The sequence below is a fragment of the Salarias fasciatus genome, chromosome 9 (genome assembly GCF_902148845.1).
Source record: "Salarias fasciatus chromosome 9, fSalaFa1.1, whole genome shotgun sequence".
NCBI lineage: Eukaryota > Metazoa > Chordata > Actinopteri > Blenniiformes > Blenniidae > Salarias > Salarias fasciatus.
Genome location: NC_043753.1, coordinates 21375935 through 21390101, shown reverse-complemented (window position 1 = coordinate 21390101; position 14167 = coordinate 21375935). Strand labels below are relative to the sequence as shown.

Sequence of the window (14167 nt, the reverse complement as noted above, 5' to 3'; positions counted from 1 at the left end):
CAAAAGTTGAAATACTTCAAAAAGTTGAAAAGATATTAAAAAGTTATAACATTGCCAGAATGTCCTTAAAAAGCTGCACAATTTGATATATGAATGGTTCAAATCGGACAAGATTTGAAGGAGGAGAAGCGTGTCGAAAAACGGCGGAAGAAGTCAGAATAACTAGAAAAATTTGCAGTTCCTGAAGAAACTGCAAGTGTGAATGCTGAGCTGAAAATGCTACACTGTAATGCAGAAGAAGTTCAAGAAGAAAGGTTGAAAAGGAAGTTGAAAAATTTTGACAAAGCTTGAAAACACTGCAAAGACTTGAAAAAGGTTGATAAAGGTTGAAAACCTTTGAAAACACTGCAAAAAGTTGAAAAAACCTTGAAAAAGGTGAAAACGCTGCAAAAAGTTGAAAAAGGTTGAAAAGACTGCAAAAAGTTGAAAAAGGTTGAAAAAGTTTTAAAATACTGCAAAAAGTTGAAAAAGTTTTAAAAAAGGTTGGAAATACTCTAAAAAGTTAAAAAAGGTTGAAAACACTTCAAAAAGTTGAAAAACACTGTAAAAAGTTGAGAAAAGTTGAAATATTTCAAAAAGTTGAAAATCGTTGAAAAAGTTGAAAAACGCTGCAAAAACTTGAAAAAAGTTGAAAAAGTTTGAAAACGCTGCAAAAAGTTGAAAATCGTTGAAAAAGTTGAAAAAACGCTGCAAAAACTTGTAAAAAGTTGAAAAGTTTGAAAACGCTGCAAAAAGTTGAAAATTGTTGAAAAAGTTTGAAAACACTACAAAAGTTGAAATCGTTGAAAAAGTTCAAAAACGCTGCAAAAACTTGAAAAAAGTTGAAAAAGTTTGAAAACGCTGCAAAAAGTTGAAAATCGTTGAAAAAGTTGAAAAACGCTGCAAAAACTTGAAAAAAGTTGAAAAAAGTTTGAAAACGCTGCAAAAAGTTGAAAATCGTTGAAAAAGTTGAAAAACGCTGCAAAAACTTGAAAAAAGTTGAAAAAGTTTGAAAACGCTGCAAAAAGTTGAAAATCGTTGAAAAAGTTGAAAAATGCTGCAAAAAGTTGAAAAAGGTTGAAAAAGTTTGAAAACGTTGCAAAAAGTTGGAAAAGGTTGAAAAAGTTTGAAAACGTTGCAAAAAGTTGGAAAAACTTTAAGAAAGTTGAAGAAACAGCAGAGTCAGTGTCAGAGTAACAGAGGATCAATAGAGCACCAGTCTTAATGGAAAAGTCCAGACTCATCAAGCAGCAGCCAGCACAACAGGTGTGTCTGTTGCTATGGAGACCAGCTGCACAGCAGCCATGACAGTGAACCAGCAGTTCTTATGGAGTGCGCATGGTTGAGAAAATGTCATTCCTCGAGGACCCAGAGGTGACATTGAAAAAGATTTGTTCACAATCAGATTCAGAAGTCTTTCATGAATTTAATGGTGCAGGAATCATGTCTGTAGAATCATCCATTCAGCCACCGTGATGTTGCGAACATGAGAGAAGTTTTGGATTCGAGTGAGAAAATCTCTCTCCAAAATGCATTGGAGCGGATGGGAGAAAATCCTGCGCTCTCCTCACAGAAATGCAGCTGGAGAGGGAACCGTTTGAGATAGAGACCAAGTGACTCAATTGTACGGGTCACAAGAAAAGTGGCTACGTTTAGAGAGGTAATTGTGTAGATTGAGCTAGAAATGTGGCCAGGGGGACGAGAAAGAATTATTTTTTGGTTTAAATCCAGAGCCTCCCGCACTCTAAATTCCTTTCTCCCACTCTAGCTTTTCCAATACACACCCATTGTAAACTCCAAAAACGGCTGAAATGCTCTCCATACTTGAAGGCTCACAGTTTGAATTTGGTAAAAGATGTGGACATGAGATAACATACCTAAATAGAGGACAAAAATGCCTACATTTTGCAAGTAAAATGAAGTGTCTATGTCAAAGTATGACAAAGTTGTAAGGGGTCAAAGTTGAAGGAGTTCAAAGGTCCGTTGAAGGGTTTTCCCATTGACTTCAATGTTAAAAATAATTTTAAAAAGTTGAAATATTTCAAAAAGTTGAACAAAGTTGAAAAAAATTAAAAAGGCTGAAGAAAGGGTATAAAAAGTTGAATAGTTTAAAAGTTGAATGGTTAAAATCGGTTAAGATTTGAAGAAGTTATAAGGTTCCAAAGTTTGAAAAAATCTCCATCCGTTAACATGGGGCAAAAAGTTGCACAAAAGTTGAAATATTTCAAAAAGTTGAAAAGATATTAAAAAGTTAGAACATTGCCAGAATGTCCTTAAAAAGCTGCACAATTTGATATCTGAATGGTTCAAATCGGACAAGATTTGAAGGAGTAGAAGCGTGTCAAAAAACGGCGGAAGAAGTCAGAATAATAATAATAATAACTAGAAAAAATTTGCAGTTCCTGAAGAAACTGCAAGTGTGAATGCTGAGTTGAAAATGTTAAACTGTAATGCAGAAAAAGCTCAATAAGCAAAGTTGAAAAACACTGAAATAAAGTTAAAAATGGTTGAAAAAGTTTGAAAACGCTGCAAAAAGTTGAAAAGCGTTGAAAATACTGCGAAAATTTGAAAAAAGTTGAAAAAAGTTGAAAAAGTTTGAAACACTGTAAAAAGTTAAAAAAGTTTGAAAACGCTGCAAAAAGTTGAAAAGGGTTGAAAAAACTTGAATAAGGTTGAAAAGGTTTGAAAAAGGTTGAAAACATTGCAAAAAGTTGAAAAGGGTTAAAAAAGGTTGAAAACCATGCAAAAAGTTGAAAAGGTTTGAAAAAAGTTGAAAAAGTTTGAAAAAGTTTGAAAATGATTGAAAACACTGCAAAAAGTTGAAAAAGGTTGAAAAAAGTTGAAAAAGTTTGAAAAAGTTTGAAAACACTGCATAAAGTTGAAAAAGTTTGAAAATGATTGAAAACACTGCAAAAAGTTGAAAAAGGTTGAAAAAAGTTGAAAAAGTTTGAAAAAGTTTGAAAACACTGCATAAAGTTGAAAAAGTCTGAAAAAGGTTGAAAACACTGCAAAAAGTTGAAAAAGGTTGAAAATGTAGAAAACACTGCAAAAAGTTGAAAAGGGTTGAAGAAAAGTTGAAAAAGGTTGAAAAATTTTGAAAAAGGTTGAAAACTGCAAAAACGTTGAAAAACTTTGAAAAAGGCTGAAAACACTGTAAAAAGTTGAAAAAGGTTGAATGAGGTTGAAAAATGTTGAAAACACTGCAAAAAGTTAAAAAAGGTTAAAAAAAATTGAAAAGGTTGAAAAAGTTTGAAAACACTGCAAAATGTTGAAAAAGGTTGAAAGCGTTGCAAAAAGTTGAAAAATGTTGAAAAAGGCTGAAAACACTGCAAAAAGTTGAAAAAGGTTGAAAAAGGCTGAAAACAGTGCAAAAAGTTGAAAAAGGTTCAATGAGGTTGAAAAATGTTGAAAACACTGCAAAAAGTTGAAAAAGGTAAAAAAAAAAAGTTGAAAAGGTTGAAAAAGTTTGAAAACACTGCAAAAAGTTGAAAAGCGTTGAAAAAAGTTGATAAAGTTTGAAAAAGTTTGAAAACACTGCAAAAAGTTGAAAACGGTTGAAAAAAGTTGAGAAAGGTTGAAAAATTTTGAAAAAGGTTGAAAACACTGCAAAAAGTTGAAAAATGTTGAAAAAGGCTGAAAACACTGCAAAAAGTTGAAAAGTGTTGAAAAAAGTTGAAAAAGGTTGAGAAATTTTGAAAAAGTTGAAAAAAGTTGAAAAAGTTTGAAAACACTGCAAAAAGTTGAAAAATGTTAAAAAAAAAGTTGAAAAGGTTGAAAAAATTGAAAAAGTTTGAAAAAGTTTGAAAACACTGCAAAAAGTTGAAAAGGGTTGCAAAAAGTTGAAAAAGGTTGAAAACACTGCAAAAAATTTAAAAACGTTGAAATACCTTGAAGAAGCAGTGGAGTCAGTGTCAGAGTAACAGAGGATCAATAGAGCTCCAGTCTTAACACTAGGAATACCAGGATTTTCTGACCTTCCTGGGAAACCCAGAGAGGCCAAAGTGGTCCAGTGCTTTTGAATACACAAGTCGTTCTCCTACAGTCAGCCACCATTCATTTGTAAATGCAGCCGATACCTTCCAGCTAGTTGGTTCATGCATACCTCTGAGGGGGAGGAGGAGGCTTGAAAACAGCCAGGAACTACTTTGAGATTTTCCTCCTGAGTTTGGCAGAGAAGATTCTTTCCAAACACAATGAACTTTTTTAACCATCACAAATTGTGATGTAACTCCAGGGTTTGACTGGGACCCAGTTGAGACTGACAGGTTTCCCACAATCTCCAATGTTTGGAGTGTCTTTGTTGCAAACTGCATTTGGTCCTACGATCCAGGCAGGCACATCACCATAGAGAAACAGCTGTTCCCAACAAAGTCTTGCTGCTGTTTCTTGCAATACATTGCAACAAAACCAGACAAGGTTGGGATAAAGTTCTGGGTGGCATGTGACCTGAAGACTAAGTATGTGTGCAGCATGATCCCCTATGTTGGGAAAGACCTCAGCCATGGCAAGGGAGTGAGAGTGGGAGAAGATGTGGTGATAAAGCTGATGGAGCCGTTTCTGGACAAAGGCAGAACGGTAACAACAGATAATTTCTTCATGTCTCTGGCACTCGCCACACAACTCCTCTGACGGAAGACCATCATCCTTGGCACAATGAATAAGATTCATCGGGAGCTGCCCAGATCAGCCAAGCAGACTGAATTCTGTGCATCATCAATAAATCACAGGAAGAAATAAAAACATAAACTGCGTCAACCTCTTACTTCAGTTTACATTGGATGCTGATTCAGTGTTATATTTTCTGCAAGCACATACGGCGCCTTGCAAAAGTATATTTCCTCCTTGAATTTTTTGACCTTTTGTTAAATTTTATACTGCAAACATAAATACATAAAATTGGCAAATCGGCCAGGAAGACTCTTTCCAAAAAGACAAAATTTTTTGTAATCCCAAGTTTTCTTTTTTTTTTTTTTTCCTACCTATGAAACTCTTCCCCTTTCCCCCTGGTTTTCAGTGCACAGCTCAGCGGCCACTCACTGGCCTGCTTTTCTTTTGTAAATGCAGCCGATACCTGCCGGGTTGTTGGCTCATGCATACCTATTGGGGGGGAAGAGCCAGGGAGGAAGATTCTTTCTCCAAACAATGGATTTGTTTTATGTGGTGGGGGTTTGGGGGCCAGAGTGTGAAGGGGAGCAAGGCACTTCAGTGCAGGGGTAGCCTTGTGAAAAGGCCACCTCAAACCTCCCCTCAACAGAAGGACTGATTTTGTGGCACAGAGAAGAGCGTAGTTTTGCGTTTGTCACATCTGTTCTAAGATTGGATTGCACTCAGACTCTGTTTAGTCATGAGCTCAACATTTGATCACTGAGGAAACAATCAGACAACTTCTGAAGCCACTATGAGAAAAGGGGGTGAATAATATTGCACATCCCACTTTTCAGGTTTTTATTTCTAAAAACAAGCTTAAATGTTGTACAAATTTCATTTCACTGCACAGTTGTGTCCCATTTGATGTTGGTTCCTCACAAAATATGCCAATTTTATAACTTAATGTTCAAAGTATGAAATTTAAGAAAAAGGGCAAAGAACTCAAAGGAGGTGAAGACTTTTTCAAGGCACTGTACATACTATGTTATGACAAATATTGTTTTCATACACAGCACCCACAGATGCACTGTAAAATATATCTTATTTTTTTAACCATGAAATACACACACTAATAAAATGTGCAAACTCCCCAATTCGCGTGCAAACTGATACCTTACATCCACAACAAAATTTTCTCTTCTGAAAATGGTCATTTGTGTCAAACTGATACAAACTATCACATGAAGAGAGTTTTAGAAGCATCAGCTGAAGATTGGTGTGTGTGCTACACTTCTCCCTCTGTTTGGGCCACATTCCCGCATGATGCATTGCGTAGTGGCTGCATTTACAAATGAAAGGTGGCTGGCTGGAGGACAACGACTTGTGTATTCAAAAGCACTGAGCCACTGTGGCCCCTCTCTGGGTTCTGGGATGGGTTGGGCCAAACCGGCCCCTGCTTGGTAAACCTAGTGTTAATGGAAAAATCCAGACTCATCAAGCCGCAGCAGCACAACAGGTGTGTCTGTTGCAATGGAGACCAGCTGCACAGCAGCCATGACAGTGAATCAGCACTTTTTAATGGAGTGCGCATGGTTGAAGAAATGGCGTTTCTCGGGGACCAAGATGTGAAATTGAAAAAGATTTTCACACAGTCAGATTCAGAAGCCTTTCATGAATTTAATGGTGCAGGAATCATGTCTGTAGGATCACCCATTCAGCCATACCGATTGTGCGAACACGAGTGAAGTTTTGGATTCAGGCGTCTCGAAAATGCATTGGAGCGGATGGGAGAAAATTTTGCACTCTCCTCAAACAAATGCCTCTGGAGAGAGAACCGTTTGAGATAGAGACAAAGTGACTCAATTGTACGGGTCACAAGAGAAATTCCTACGTTTAGAGGGGTTATTGTGCAGATTGAGCCAGAAATGTGGCCGTACGGACGAGAAAAGAATTTTTTTTTTGGTTAAAATTCAGAGCCTCCCGCACTCTAAATTCGAATCTCCCACTCTAGCATTTCCAATACACACCCATTGTAAACTCCAAAAACGGCTGAAATTCTCTCCGTACTTGAAGGCTCGCAGTTTAAATTTGGTAAAAGATCTTGCAATGATATTACATACCTGAATAGAGGACAAAAATGCCTACTTTTTAAAAGTAAAATGACATGTCAATGTGAAAGTATGACAAAGTTTAAGGGTTCAAAGTTGAAGGAGTTGAGAGGTCAGTTGAAGGGGTTTTCCATCCACTTCAATGTTAAAAATATTTTAAAAAGTTGAAATATTTCAAAAAGTTTAAAAAGGTTTAAAAAGTTTAAAAAGGTTTAAGAAAGGGTTTAAAAAGTTGAATATTTAAAAGTTGAATGGTTAAAATCGGTTAAGATTTGAAGGAGTTGAAGGGTTTCAAATTTTGAAAAAATCTCCATCCGTTAACATGGGGCAAAAAGTTGCACAAAAGTTGAAATATTTCAAAAGTTTAAAAGGTTTTAAAAAGCTAGAACATAGCAGGAATGTCCTTAAAAAGCTGAACATTTTGATATATGAATGGTTCAAATCGGACAAAAACTGTAAGAGGAGTTAAGCGTCAAAAAACGGCGGAAGAATACAGAGAATAATAATAAAGAAACAGGAAAACAAAGGTGTAATGCATTCAGCATTCACACAATAACTAGAAGAATTTGCAATTCCTGAAGAAACTGCAAGTGTGAAATGCTGAGCTGAAAATGCTAAACTGTAATGCGATAAAGCTCAATAAGCAAAGTTGAAAAACCCTGAAATAAAGTTGAAATGGTTGCATAAAGTTTGAAAACGCTGCAAAAAGTTGAAAAAGGTTGGAAAAAGTTTGAAAACACTGCAAAAAGTTGAAAAAGGTTGAAAAAGGTTGACAACGTTTAAAGACGCTGCAAAAGTTGAAAAAGGGTTGAAAAAGTTTGAAACACTGCAAAAAGTTGAAAAAAGTTGAAAAAGGTTGAAACAGTTTAAAAACACTGCAGAAAGTTGAAAAAGGTTGAAAAGTTTGAAAACACTGCAAAAAGTTGAAACAGTTGAGAAAGGTTAAAAAGACTGCAAAAAGTTGAAAAAGGTTGAAAAAGTTTGAAAACACTGCAAAAAGTTGAAAAAGTTTGAAAAAAGTTAAAAATACTGCAAAAAGTTGAAAAAGGTTGAAAAGTTGAAAACACTGCAAAAAGTTGAAAAAAGTTGAAAAAGGTTGAAAACACTGCAAAAGTTGAAAAGGTTGAAAAGGTAGAAGAGCAGTAGATGTCAGTGTCGAGTAACAGAGGATCAATAGAGCTCCAGTTTAATGGAAAAGTCCAGACTAATCAAGCAGCAGCAGCACAACAGGTGTGTCTGTTGCGATGGAGACCAGCTGCACAGCAGCCATGACAGTGAATTAGCAGTTTCTCATGGAGTGCGCATGATTGAGAAAATGTCATTCCTCAAGAACCCAGAGGTGAAATTGAAAAAGATTTTTCACAATCAGATTCAGAAGTCTTTCATGAATTTAATGGTGCAGGAATCATGTCTGTAGGATCATCCATTCAGCCACCGCGATGGTGCGAACATGAATGAATTTTTGGATTTGGCGAGAAAATCTCTCTCCAAAAATGCATTGGAGCGGATGGGAGAAAATCCTGCGCTCATCCTCACAGAAAATGCAGCTGGAGAGAGACCGTTTGAGATAGAGACAAAGTGACTCATTGTATGGGTCACAACAAAATGGCTACGTTTTTCAGAGGTTTTTGTGTGGATTAGCTAGAGATGTCGCCAGGGGGACGAGAAAAGAATTCTTTTTTGGTTTAAATCCAAGCCTCCCGCACTCTAAATTCCTTTCTCCCACTCTAGCTTTTCCAATACACACCCATTGTAAACTCCAAAAACGGCTGAAATGCTCTCCGTACTTGAAGGCTCACAGTTTGAATTTGGTAAAACATCTGGACAAGATATAACATACCTGAATAGAGGACAAAAATTCCTACATTTTGCAAGTAAAATGACTTGTCTACGTCAAAGTATGACAAAGTTGTAAGGGGTCAAAGTTGAAGGAGTTGAAAGGTCCATTGAAGGGTTTTCCCATCTACTTCAATGTTAAAAATAATTTTAAAAAGTGGAAATATTTAAAAAAGTTGAACAAAGTTGAAAAACTTTAAAAAGGTTGAAGAAAGGGTTTAAAAAGTTGAACATTTCAAAAGTTGAATGGTGAAAATCGGTTAAGATTTGAAGAAGTTATAAGGTTCCAAAGTTTGAAAAAATCTCCATCCGTTAACATGGGGAAAAAAGCTGCACAAAAGTTGAAATATTTCAAAAAGTTTAAGATATTAAAAAGCCAGAACATAGCCGGAATGTCTTTAAAAAGCTGCACAATTTGATATCTAAATGGCTCAAATCGGACAAAATTTGTAGGAGGAGAAGCGTGCCAAAAAACGGCGGAAGAAGTCAGAAGAGGAATGTAATCGTGTGAATGCCTCAGGCATTCACACAATAAAGAAACAGGAAAATAAACGTGTGAATGCCTCAGGCATTCACACAATAAGAAAGAAACAGGAAAATAAACGTGTGAATGCCTTTCGGCATTCACACAATAAAGAAACAGGAAAATAAACGTGTGAATGCCTCAGGCATTCACACAATAAAGAAACAGGAAAATAAACGTGTGAATGCCTTACGGCATTCACACAATGAACAGGCAATGCAAATGCACAATGCTAAACGGATAAACTGTCACAGTTGCAGTAAAGCAAATATTCCGCAGTATTACAGTTGTGACCTAATGATTATCTTGTAAATAATCTTGGCGTGTGTGTGTGTGTGTGTGTGTGTGTGTGTGTGTGTGTGTGTGAGTGTGTGAGAGAGAGAGAGAGAGAGAGAGAGAGAGAGAGACGCATGCGGCTTTGGAACAGGGTACAGTAAATTGTTGAAATAACAGGCCGTCAAGGCGTTTGTGTAACGGTGTGTTTCCATGGGCGGCCGATATGATCAAATGATGCAAATTCACTGTTGCAGCGTCTTGTAAATTGTAGACGGTCCCTGAAGCCTGCAGCACTACCGGGTGCTGATTGAAATCAATATTGTTTCTGCTGCTTGATAGACAGATATTTTTAATAAAAATGAGCTTATAGCGTATCGTCCACCTCACAACGATGGGATGCAGCGCCCTTTGTATGCTACTGACATTTTGTTAAAGAGTTATTGAGACTGAAAGTCCGTATCTGTCAATGTGCTGCCAACTTTACTGAACTGTTCAGTATATGAATGATATAACTAATTCGTGGGAACGAATTAGTAATTCGTGGCCACAATTTAATTTTTTTTTTACCATGTCATGTCCAGGGCTCCGTAAAATACTTACAACACAAAAGAAAAATGGGAATTAGAAACTAATAGTATAATAGAAGACGAATTGTGGGATAAACTCGGTAATGAGAGCCATAGAGGTGTCACTGGTCAGCAATAGAAAGAATTTGACTTGAAACTTAAAATCGGATATTTTCATACCCCCATTATCATTTCTAATTTTGTTAAAAACCCCTCAGCATCTATGTGTTGGAGACAATGTGGTAAAATAGGTGATCATACACATATATTTTGGGACTGTCCAAAGATACATGAGTACTGGAAAACAATTAAACAAGAAATTGAAAACATCTTAAAGAGAGAAGTCCCTTCAAACACTGTGTTTTATTTGCTAGGTGTCATACCGGTCGACCTTTTCAGTGCTGACCAGAGATTTATACTGCAAATATTACTACTGGTTGCAAAGAAAACTGAAACTTTGAATTGGAAGATGGTTAAACCACCAACAGTAAGCGAATGGAAGCAAAAGCTGAAACAGGTCTACATAATGGAACAAATGACAGCATCACTACAAATGAAAATGGACATTTTCAACCAGAGATGGCACTCAGTCACGGCATATTTGATGATATAAATTGTACAGGTTAATAATATTACTTAAAAGAGATTAAAATGAGCCCTGACACAAAGCAAAAATGTCCTGTTTTTTTAAATTTGTTTTTTTCTTTTTAAATAGCATATGTGTATAAGTGTGTATAAATGTATACATGCTACGCATTATTCTGTGCTGTGAAAATATGTTACATTTAATGTATATTCTATTGTATATTTTTTTCTTTCCCTTTTGATCACCTGTCTCTGACAGCATATTTTGTTCTTTTGTATTAAAAAAGATTAAATTAAAAGTAAAAAAAAAAAAGATCTGCAGGATTTCAGGAACTGAAACAGGCAGGCCCATCTGCTATGCAAGGTTAAATGATTTCAGGGACAGCTGATGACCTGCAGTTCCCTCTGTGTCCGTTAGTATGAAGCTCAATGTTGTTTGTGATCCTTCAAATTAGTGAGAGAAGAAGAAAGTCATGGCGGATTGCTGGGAGCATCAAGAAACTGCCTCTTTTAGCTTTGGGTGGGTAGGTGATATTAAAGCACACCAGTTTGGCTTGACCCAGGTGAGGTACAGTCCTACCGTTCCAAATGCACCTGTTCCTCCATGGTTATTTATTGCTCCAAAGGTAGATTTGTCGTGACAACAGACTCTGGAAAATCGAAGTAAACATACCTCTGAATGGTTTATTGTTCAGAAAAAGCTGGATTCCTTTGGTGATTGTTTGTTTATATATTCAGACGGATCTAAAGATCCAAACAATGGGAGAGCAGGTGCAGCAGTGAACATACCCATGGGGTTAGTATTGAGAAAAGATTATCTGCTCATATTGCTGTATATACAGCTGAATTGATAGCAGTTGCTCTTGGCCTCAACTGGATCTTGGTAAATTGGAAGGAAGGCCTGAAAAAAGCTGTTATTGCCTCAGACAGTCAAGCCGTATTACTGAGTATAAAAACAGGGAAGTCTTGTAGAATGGACTTGCTCTATAAGATATTTCACTTGCTGTTGCAGATATCTGTCAGAAAAGTAAATGTGACATTGATTTGGGTTCCCACCCATGCTGGTGTTGAAGGTAATGAAGAGGCTGATATTCTGGCAAAGCAAGCTCTTAGATCAGAAATAGTGAGCATTCAGGTACCGCTGGGTCGAGCAAAAGGAAAATCACTGATCAATGCAAAAGTACCAGAGCTGTGGCAGGAATGCTGGGATATTAGTGACACAGGACAACATTTGTATAACATGCAGAAGAAAGTTGCAATGAAAAGAATAACAAATGAAAAATGCAGAGAAGAAATAATATTGTCAAGACTGAGGATTGGCCGTACTGGTTTAAATTACTCTCTTGCTAAAATAGGTAAGCATCAAACTAGAACATGTATATATTGTGGTCAGCCAGAGACGGTGGAGCATGTGCTGCTGCAATGTGAGCAATATGAAGAGCAAAGAGCAAGACTTAGTGCTGCTATAGCCAGGGGTGCACATACGCGGCGTGCTGGTGCGCATGCGCTACCAAATAAAAAAATGCGTACCCGATGAAACATTGTAACGCTCATTTACGTACCAAGATATGGGGATAGCAAGGTGCGCATCTGTGTGTACTGTTGTTCAACATGAAAATAGTGCACCAGAAAACACATTGTTGAAAAGAAAAACTGAATTAGGCATTGTGAAAATTTATAAAAGGAGCTCAGAAAGTCTCAAGTCAAATTATGGAATCACAGTCACAATATAATGAAGAAAAAGGAATAAAAGGCAACTGAGTGAATCTCTTGATCAATCAATTTTTATATAACTCAGGGTCACAATAGTAATTGCCTTATAGTGCTTTAAGATGTTCTATTGAAAATTGAAGGTTTCCGACATTCTGTTGCACTGCTTCTCTTCATTTTCAGTTGAAATTAAAGCAGGCTATGTAACATTGTCCACGCATCCGTCTATTTTGTTCTTCCTGTAGGTAGGCGGAAAAAAATTGATTTAAAAATGTGTGGACCAAACAACAACCCAAGGCTCTCCCCTGAGAACAAGACAAAAAATATTGTGTGCACCCCTGGCAATAGCAAAAGAAAAAAAGGTCTGTTACAATAGAGACGCTGCTGGCAGATTCCTCTGGGGAAATAAAGAGAGATTTATTTAGATTTTTGCGGGAAACTAAGTTGTATAGTCGCAATTAGGTGCTCAGATAGAGCTTCCATCTGACTTGTCTTAACACTCCAGCCCAGTTGGTGGCGGTAATGCCCCGAGATGGTGGCCAGCCGCCAATAAACAAGAGAGAAGAAGAAGAAGAAGAATCATGGCGGTTGTGTTTTGTTTTGTCTCTGAGAGGAAATATTTCATCTCCTGCAGCAACACTGAGTTCGGTTCAGGCTTTGAGAGAGTTTATCAAGCAGCGACTAACTGCTGCTGCTGGAGAAATATTCACCGTGTTTCAACAAACTATCGTCCAGTTCGAGGAGGAGATTTATTGACAGAGAAAACTTCTGGAAATCAACTGGAAATCTCAAGTCAGCTTCCACAGAACAGGTATTGAAACGTGAGAATGAACACATGAATGTGACTGCTGGAGGATCGTTACATTTATTTTAAAGCTGGCAGACAGAAACGAGGCTGCAGCTGCAGTTCTTGTTCACAGTGAAGTAACAGAAACCTTCAGTATTAAACAGCTTCTGTATCAGAAACAGAGGAAACGGTGTTTGAGCTGTTTGCAAACTGAGGAAGTGATTTATTTACACTCGATCTGAGCTGACACACATTTGTGTAGATTTTACGGTTCACGTTTATAAAACAGACATTTCAGTAAATCGTTTAGAGTAATGATGCGTTCAAGTGTCGCTCTGAAAAAAGGTCTGAACCATATCACATTGGAAACTTCCCACAAAGGTTTCAGAGCTCAGAGAAAGTAATGTTGCATCCAGACAGTTTTCCCATTTATCCTTTCAACCCCACAGGTACTTTCAGTTTTACTGAAATGAGCAGAATTTTCTGTTTTTGAATGTTTCTGATTTCAGAGTGTCCTGTCCTGTTTCATCCACCCATCACTGTAAAACCTTCACATCCATCACATCAGTGACTTTTGTCTTGTTTCCCTCCAGAGAGTCCACAGCAACACAATGGTAACCAGCAGACGAGCTCCAACCACTCTGTGAGAGACTTGACCACCCAGAGACTAACTGCTGCTGCTGAGGAAATATTCACCCTGTTTCAACCAACTGTGGTTCAGTACGAGGAGGAGATTGGTCGTCAACGCAGAATGCTGGAAATCAACTGGAATCCTCAAATCAAGTTACACAGAGCAGGTTTGGAAATGTGTGAATGAACACATGAGTGTGACTGCTGGAGCTTCTCCATCATTCTGGCGTTGTGAGCAGATGTGCTTGATGGAACTATGACTACTTTTCCCCTCACTGGTCTGCCCAGTGAAGTTGTGGAAGAGGCATGTTGTTTGAAGAGGCATTTCCTGTCAACATTTAAAAGCAGGATGTCTCATTATCCCTCCACCTCAGGTAGTGTAGTAAACAATTACAGTGGTATGAAAAAGTATCTGAACCTTTTGGAATTTTCTGCATAAAATCACCATCAAATTAGGGTTGGGCAATATGGCCAAAATTTTATATCCCGATATAGCTCATTTTATATCCTGATACGATATACATCACGATATAACACATTTTTGGTAAATTCAATGAATGAACAGTTTATATAAAATTGC

At 37.2% G+C, this 14167-nt stretch overlaps 1 long non-coding RNA gene across 1 annotated transcript; it reads left to right on the top strand.

Moving 5' to 3' along the window:
• Positions 1-12841: 12841 nt before the first annotated feature.
• On the top strand, positions 12842-13669 carry LOC115394171 (uncharacterized). The gene is made up of 2 exons (XR_003932026.1): positions 12842-12981; positions 13551-13669. It is a non-coding gene; the product is annotated as an uncharacterized LOC115394171 (long non-coding RNA).
• The last annotated feature ends 498 nt before the right edge of the window (positions 13670-14167 follow it).